General features: G+C 45.5%; 1 long non-coding RNA gene across 2 annotated transcripts in view; it reads left to right on the forward strand.

Annotated features, from left to right (window-relative positions):
• The window catches only part of LOC122554808, an 18,336-nt gene extending 10,760 nt beyond the window's left edge, over positions 1–7,576 (forward strand). For both annotated transcript variants that reach the window (XR_006313093.1, XR_006313092.1), the window contains exon 4: positions 7,539–7,576. This is a non-coding gene — a long non-coding RNA (uncharacterized LOC122554808). The remainder of the gene's footprint in view (positions 1–7,538) is intronic.
• The last annotated feature ends 654 nt before the right edge of the window (positions 7,577–8,230 follow it).

The raw sequence follows: 8,230 nt of genomic DNA on the forward strand, positions 1-8,230 counted from the left end.
CTCACATTTCACCCTGCCACCCAGCTGTGTCATCAGCAAATTTGCTAATATTACTTTTAATACGTTCATCTATATTATTAATGTATATTGTAAACAGCTGCGGTCCCAGCACCGAACCTTGTGGTACCCCACTAGTCACTGCCTGCCATTCCGGAAGGAAGCGTTTATCACTACTCTTTGCTTCCTGTCATCCAGCCAATTTTTAATCCAAGTCATATATTCCCCTTTGTAAATCCATGCTGACTCTGACGAATCCTATTACTGCTATCCAAATGAGCCGTAACTTCATCTTTTATAATTGACTCCAGCATCTTTCTCACCACTGACATCAGGCTAACCGGTCTATAATTACTTGTTTTCTCTCTCTCACCTTTCTTGAAAAGTGGGACAACATTAGCCACCCTCCAATCTGACTCTACATCTCCTGATTCTATGTCCCCCCCTTCGCAAGGGACTGAACGTCATCCCTCACCAACAGGGCCATCCCACCCCCTCTTCCCATCAGACTGTCCTTTTGATAGCACTGCACTGCATTTATTTAAATGCAAGTGGTTTGACAGGGAAAGCAGATGAGCTTAAGATAAGGTTTTGAACATGGGACTGGGATATAGTGGGTATTACAGAAACGTGGCTTAGGTTGGAAAGGACAGTTATCTTAATGTTCCAGGGAATAGATGTAAGAGGAAGGATAAAAAGGGGGATAAGAGAGAAGGTGGAATGGTGTTTTTGGTTAGGGATAACATTATTGTTGTGCTTCGGGAGGATATTCATGGGGGTTCGCCTGGTAAACTTACTTGGGTGGAACTGGGAAATAGGAACAGGATGATCACCTTATTGAGGTTGTCTGTGTGGGTTTCGTCCGGGTGCTCTGGTTTCCTACCACAGTCCAAAGATGTGCAGGTTGGGTGGATAATCCAGGCTGAATTGCCCATATTGTTCAGGGATGTGCAGGTTGGGTGGATTGGCCATGTGAAATTGCCTACAGTGTTCAAGGATAGGCCATGGGAAATGCAGCGTTTCAGGGGTAAGATAGGAGTCTCTGAAGGTCAGTGTGAATGTGATGGGCCGAATAGCCTGCTTCCACACGTGGGATTCTCTGACGATAAATCTACTAGTTTTAAAATAGTTGCAGAAAATAATATACCAGATCTAAAAGTTGGTGTTCAAAGTTGGACAAAGGTGAATTTTGACGGTACAAGGCGAGAACTTTCAATGTTTCTTTGCACCCCCCAGGTAAAGGGATGGCTGGAAAGTGGGAACACAGGAACAGAAGGAATAGGAGCAGGAGTAGGCCATCTGGCCCCTCAAGCCTGCACTGCCATTCAATAAGGTCTGGGCTGAGCTTTTCATGGCCTCAGCTCCACTTTCCTGCTCTCTCACCATAACCCTTAATTCCTTTCTTGTTTGCAAATCTACATTTTGCCTTCAAGACATTCAAGTTGATAACGCCAACTGCTACACTCAGCAGGGAATTTCACAGATTCATAACCTTTTAGCTGAAGAAGTTCCTCCTCAACTCTGTCCTAAATCAGATACCCCCTTATTTTGACGCTATGCTCTCTAGGCTGACCCGCCCCCACACCCCATTGAAATAACCTCCCTGCATCTATCTTATCTATTCCCTTCTTAATTTTAGTTTTTCCAATACAACCTCCCATTCTTCTAAATCCCAACAAGTATAGTCCCAGTCTATTCAATCTCTCCACATACACCAACCTTCTCAACTCCCGACTCAAACTAGTGACCCTCCTCTGCACCCCCTCCAGGGTCAGTACATCCTTGCTGAAGTAAGGAGATCAAACCTGTACACAGTACTCCAGGTGTGGCCTCACCAGCACCCTGTACAGCTGCAGCATAACCATCCCTCTAGCAAGGAAGGACAAACGACCATTCACCATCTCGTTTAGTCCCCTGGGATGCATTCCATCACGGCCAGGAGACCCATCTACTTTTGGGCTGTTATCTTTCCCAACACTACCTCTTTACTGAGAATGACTTTCCATGTCCTCATCTGTCATTGCCTCCATAGGCCTGTGAAAATGAGACAACAAGAGTACATAGACAGTATGTTCCTGTTATTGCCAAGTCTGGTAGGTATAGAGAATGCTGTGTGTCTAGAGAAATTGATGGTCTGGTCATACAGATGAAGGAGGGATATGGCAGGTACAAACAGCTGGGTTTGAGTGAATCCCTTGGAGTGTAGTGGCAGTAGAAGTACAGTTGAGGGAAAACAGGAGGGCAAAAAGGATACATGAGATAGCTTTGGGTGGAAAGAGGTTTAAGGACAATCCAAAGAGATTCTACAAAACACTGAGGACAAAAGAGTAACCAGGCAGAGAATATGGACCCTCAAAGATCAACAAGGCTGTCTGTGGAACCACAGAAGGTGGGAGAGATACTATCTGAGGATTTCATGTCAGCTTTTACTGAAAGAGGATATGGAAGCTAGAGACTTTGGAGAAATAAATAATGGATGTCTTATACATAAAGCTGAGTAAATCTGTGGGACCTGATCAGGTGTATCCCAAATCTTTGTGGGAAGTTAGGGAAGTGATTTCTTGGCCCCTTGCTGAGATATTTCTATCAGCAATAGCCACAGGTGAGGTGCTGCAAGACAGGCGCCATTATTTGAGAAAGGTAATGAGGAAAGGCCAGGGAACAATGCACTGGTGAGCGTGAGGTTATTGGCAGACAAGGTGTTGGAAGGAATTCTGAAGGACAGGTTTATATGTAATTGGAAAGGCATGAGTGATTAGGGATAGTCAGCATGGCTTTGTACATAAATCACTAACGTGGACTTCAGAAAGACATTCAAAAAGGTTCCACATAACAGACTGGTTAGCGAGTTAGACACCATGGGATGCAGAGAGAACCAGCTATTTGGATACAAATTAGCTGGAAGGTTGGAGATGGAGGGTCGTGCTTTTCGGACTGGAGGCCTGTGATGAGCAATATAGTGTAAGGATCGGTGCTGGGTCCACTGCTTGTCGTCATTTATATCAATGATTTCTATGTGAATATGACGTATAGTTAGTGGGTTTACAGTAGACATCAAAATTGGATGTGCACTGGACAGCGAAGAAGGTTACCTCAGAATACAATGGGACTTCAATCAAATGGGCTGAGGATTGTCAGATCGAGTTTATTTCAGACAAATATGATGTGCTCCATTTTGGAAAAGCAAATGACGGCAGGAATTATACACTTAATGGGAAGGTCCTGGGGAATGTGGCTGAACAAAGAGACCTTGGAGTGCAGGTTCATAGTTCCTTGAAAGTGAAATCATAGGCAGGGAAGAGAAGAAGGTGTTTGGTGTACTTGCCTTTACTGGTCAGTGTATTGAGTAGTGGAGTTGGGACGACATTTTGCGGCAGCACAGCACATTGATTCAGCCACTTCTGGAATTCTGTTTTCAGTCCTGCATTGATTCAGCCACTTCTGGAATTCTGTTTTCAGTCCTGGTCTCCCCGCTATCGGAATGATATTTTGAAACTTGAAAGGGTTTGGAAAAGATCCGCAAAGATGTTGCCAGGGTTGAGGGTTTGAGCTATATAGGTAGAGGGTGAATAGGCTGGGGCTGTTTCCCCTGGAGCATCGGATACAATTGTGAGGGGCATGGATTGGGTGAAATCCCAGGGTCTTATTCCCAGGATATGTGAGTCCAAAGCTTGGGGGCACAGGCTTCAGGTGTGAGGGAAAAAAATTTAAAGGGATCTAAGGGGCAATGTTTCCAGCTAAACATGGTACGTGTATGGAATGAGCTGCCAGAGGAAGTGTGGAGACTGGTACAATTACCCAATTATGCCTTTGAGATGTTGTATGCGATTACCAAAAGTTTAGAAGGATATAGGCCAAGTGCTGGCATATGGGATGAGATTAATTTAGGATATCTGGTCGGCAAGGATAAGTTGGATCGAAGGGTCTGTTTCTCTGCTGTACATCTTTATGGCACGACTAAAATTAAGATAGGTTTCTCTTTTATGGAGAGTTAACAGAAGGTTAGATAATTCTCCTTGGAGCTGAGAAGGTTAGGCAGTGATTTCGACGAGGAGCAGATTTGTTTCCAGGATATTTAATTTACAGAGAGACAGGGAGAAATTGTAAACGTCACAATTTTTAGTAACTACCTTCCGGTAACTGGCAAATAATGCAGGTTAAAAATGTGAATATTATTTTACTCCGTACGTTCTGAGCATCTGGAACAGTTTAACCGACAGCTGGATGCAGATTCAGTAGTTATTGTCAAAAAAATTTGGAATTTAACTTTTTTAAGGAAGTATTTGGAGGGCGACAGACAGATGGGAGGTGAATTGGGATAGACTGGCACCATTTCCAGAGGGGGAGAGTACAGCCCCAATGGGCTGAATAGCCCCAAAACCCTGTGCTCTGTGTTACTGCCCCATTCACTGTGAATGATGAAGCTCATCCCAGGACAGAGTCATAGAGATCTACAGCATGGAATTAGACCCTTTGGTCGAACTGGTCCATGCCGACCAGATATCCAAAACTAATCTAGTCTCATTTGCCAACACTTGGCACATATCCCTCTACAACCTTCCTATTCACATACCCATCCAGATACCAAATGGTGTAATTGTACCAGCTTCCACCACTTCCCTGAACAGAAGATTCCACACACGCACCAATCTCAGTGTGAAAAAAGTTGCTTTTTGGGTCGCTTTTAAATATTTTCCCTCTCACCTTAAACCTACACCCTCTCGTTCTAGACTCCCCCAACCCAGGGAAAAGACCTTGTCTATTTTTCCCATCCACACTCCCCATGATTTTATAAAGCACTATGAGGTCACCCCTCAGCATCCGATGCTCTTGGGAGGAGCCCACTCATGTCACAATGGGGCCCGGGTGATTGACAGCAGCCTCAGACCAATAGGAGAATTGGCGTGATCCTCCAACCAATGGGAGTGAATTAGGGTGGGTCCAGCAGGCCAACACGTGGCCATGAGCTGTGCAGGCGCAGTGTCACGGTGAGGGGGTACCTAGTGAGTGTGAAGGGAGTGGGAGAGACTGCAAAGTATGGGAAGAAATGGAGTTATTGTGGACTGGGAAGGTTTATAAACGCACGGTTTTAGGCTGCTAGACCTGAATTAGAAATTCGTGGTAAATTAGAACCAAAAGAACTGTGGGTTCTGTAAATCTCACACAACAACCAAAAGGTACTGGAGAAGCTCAGCAGGTCTGGCAGCATCTGTGAAGAGAAATCAGAGTTAACGTTTTGGATCCCCTGACCCTTCCTCAGAACTGATGTTACTAAGAAATGTCGGTTTATATGCAGAAGGTAGGGGTTAAGGAGTAAATGATAGGTGGTGATAGAGTCCAAAGAGATAGGAGCAGTTGGACTAAGGAATGCATAACGATCTGGCTGGGGGAGGGTGAATAGCTGTTTATGGGGGCTGTTAGTGTCTAACCATAGATAATGTGTATTGGTAGGCTGTAATAACAAGGCCTGGTGTGTGGGTTAAGAGGCTAGGGCGCTACCACATGAGAGTTCTAAAATTATTGAATTTGATACTGGGGCTAGAGGGGTGCAGGGTCCCCCAAGTAGAAAATGAGGTGTTGTTCTTCCAGGTTGCATTAACGTGTGGCGCTGGAAAAGCACAGCGGGTCAGGCAGCATCTCAGGAGCAAGAGAATCGACGTTTTGGGCATATTCCTTTCATCAGGAATGCCAGGATTGTGGAGGGGGAGTAAGAGGGCTGAGAGATAAATAAGAGGGATGTGTGTGGTGGGTGGGAAGGGAGCTAGGAAGGCAATGTAGGTATAGGATAATGGAGAGAGGGTGGAGTGGATAATTGGAAAGGAAGATGGACAAGTGCAACAATTGAAGAGGGTGGTGTCTAGTTGGAGGGTTGGATCTGGGATAAGGCGGGGAGGGGAGATGAGGAAACCTTGATTCTGTGGTTAATGGGTCCCAATGTGGAAGATGAGGTTTTCTTCCTCCGGCATCGTGTGGCTGGGATTTGGTGGTGGAGGTGGCCCAGGACTTGCATGCCGTTGGCGGAGTGGGTGGGGAAGTTGATGTGTTCGGCCACTGAATGGTGGGGTTGGTTGGTGCATGTGTCCCAGAAATGTTCCTGAAACATTCCACAAGTTGGAGTCTTGACTCCCCAGTGGAGAGGAGACCACACCGAAAGCAAAGTCCATAATAGGTGAGGTGTTTGGATGTGCAGGAAAATCTCTGCTGGATGTGGGAGGGTCCTTTGGAGGTGAGGGGGAGGTGTGGGCACAGGTTTTACACTTCTTGCATTGGCAAGTGAAGGTGCTGTGAGTGCAGGGTGAGTTGGTGGGTAGCACGGATCTGACTAGGAATTCACTTGGAATTGTCTCTGAGGAATGCTGAAAGGAATGGAGCAGGAAATATTTCTCTGGTGGGATCTGATCGTAGGTGATGGAAATGGCGGAGGATGATGCGTTGTATCTGGGTGGAAGGTGAGGACTGGGGGTTCTATCCTTGTTGCAGTTGGAGAGGTGTGTTTCAATGGCAGAGATGTGGGAAGTGGTGGCGATACACTGGAGAGTATTTCCACATAGGAGGGGAAATTGCAGTCCTTGAAATACGGGGCGTTTTGATATGTTCTGGAGTGTTCTGCCAGCTTGCATCAACCTTCACTGGAACACTGCAGTAAGCATGAGACAGAGATGTTAGCCTGGGAACAGACTCGTGTGTTAAAGTGACAGACAACTGGAAGCTCAGGGTCTGTTTTGCAGCAGAACGTAGATCATCAGCTGCCATTTCCAGTAGCTCCACTTAGGTGCTGCCAAACACAGGGTCCTGTCCCCTCCATTAACAGCTATGCATCCTCCCAGCCAGATTGTTATACACTCCTTTGTCTTTCCAATGTTACTGTCTCTTTTGGGTTCTGTCCCCACCTATTATTTACTCTTTAACCGCTATCTCCTGCAGTCCAAAGACATGCAGGTTCGGTGAATTGGTCCAGCTAAATTTCCTGTCGTGTTCAGGGATGTAGAGGTTAGGTGCATTATTCAGGGGAAATATAGAATAATAGGGTCGGGGAATGGGTTTGGCAGAGAAAATCTTTAGAGAGTGGGTGTGGACTTGTTGGGCCGAATGGCCTGTTACCACACTGTAGGGATTCTAATTTTCCCAGCTGTTGTCCGTTCTGAGGAAGGGTCACTGGACCTAGAATGACCCTTGGTGTGTGCAGGAAGAAGAAACGGGAAAGGGGAGTTGGATCCGGTTTAGACTGGGAGGGTTTAATTACACTCTGTACATGTGGTTAGGCCTGAATTAGAAATTCTTGGTCCCACGTTTACAGCAAATGGGAAAATTGCTGTGGCCCTCAGGCAGTGATAGGTCCTGGGTTATGGCCGCCATCTTTATTTGGGGCAAGGCACAGCGAGGCACATGGACATGTCCTCTTCCTGGGTGGGTGCGGTGCGATTTGAAGAGGAGCATTTGCACATCAAACACATACCAAGAGAAGTGTTTGCCTTCACTATTCATCTTGCATTGACTGTGAGCTTTGTTTTGTGAATTCATTTTATAGAATATTAATTGAGAATAATTGAGACAGGGATCTCGAAAGCAATTTTCTATCGTCAGCAGGGTCATCAAGATCTGAATACCATTGTCATTTAACTGTGGAAGAAGAAATCTGTGTCTGTTCTGTCTGTGGGAAAGTATCTTTTTTTTTCAAACAGAAAGCAGAAAGATATTCAAATTTGTGGTTGGATCACCCTTGAGGTTTGTGCTCTGTTCTGGGCCCTGAAGCTGAGGAAGGAAATATTGTCCTGAGAGGGAGCACAGATTTATCCAAATTACACCTTGTCTCTTTGTAGGAACTGTCAGATTTGGTCACAGTCACCCACTTCATGATGTGAAAATCATTATTTTCAATTCACTGCAAACTTCCCATTAAAATTCCTTATGGACTCAAATTCCAGCACCATTTCAGGTGGAATGTTCCAGATTCTGATAACTTTCTGTTCATGTAGAAACTGCTGAAGTCTATGTTGACTCTGGGGTTACAAAGGGCTGAATTGAAAGATGAGATGCAGTTCCTGAGCTCCCATTGAGATGCATTGGAACATTACAGGAGGCTGAGGGCAGTGTAGATGTGAGAAGGCAATGAAAATGACAGGGTTGCACTGTGAGGGCTGCTTGGCTCAATGTGTGTTTTGGAGTTGAGTGTAAACAGAGCGAGGTGAGACAGGGAAAAGGTGAAACTCAGCTTCAGTTTTAGTTCAGGCCA

This window comes from Chiloscyllium plagiosum, chromosome 11 (genome assembly GCF_004010195.1).
Source record: "Chiloscyllium plagiosum isolate BGI_BamShark_2017 chromosome 11, ASM401019v2, whole genome shotgun sequence".
Lineage (NCBI taxonomy): Eukaryota > Metazoa > Chordata > Chondrichthyes > Orectolobiformes > Hemiscylliidae > Chiloscyllium > Chiloscyllium plagiosum.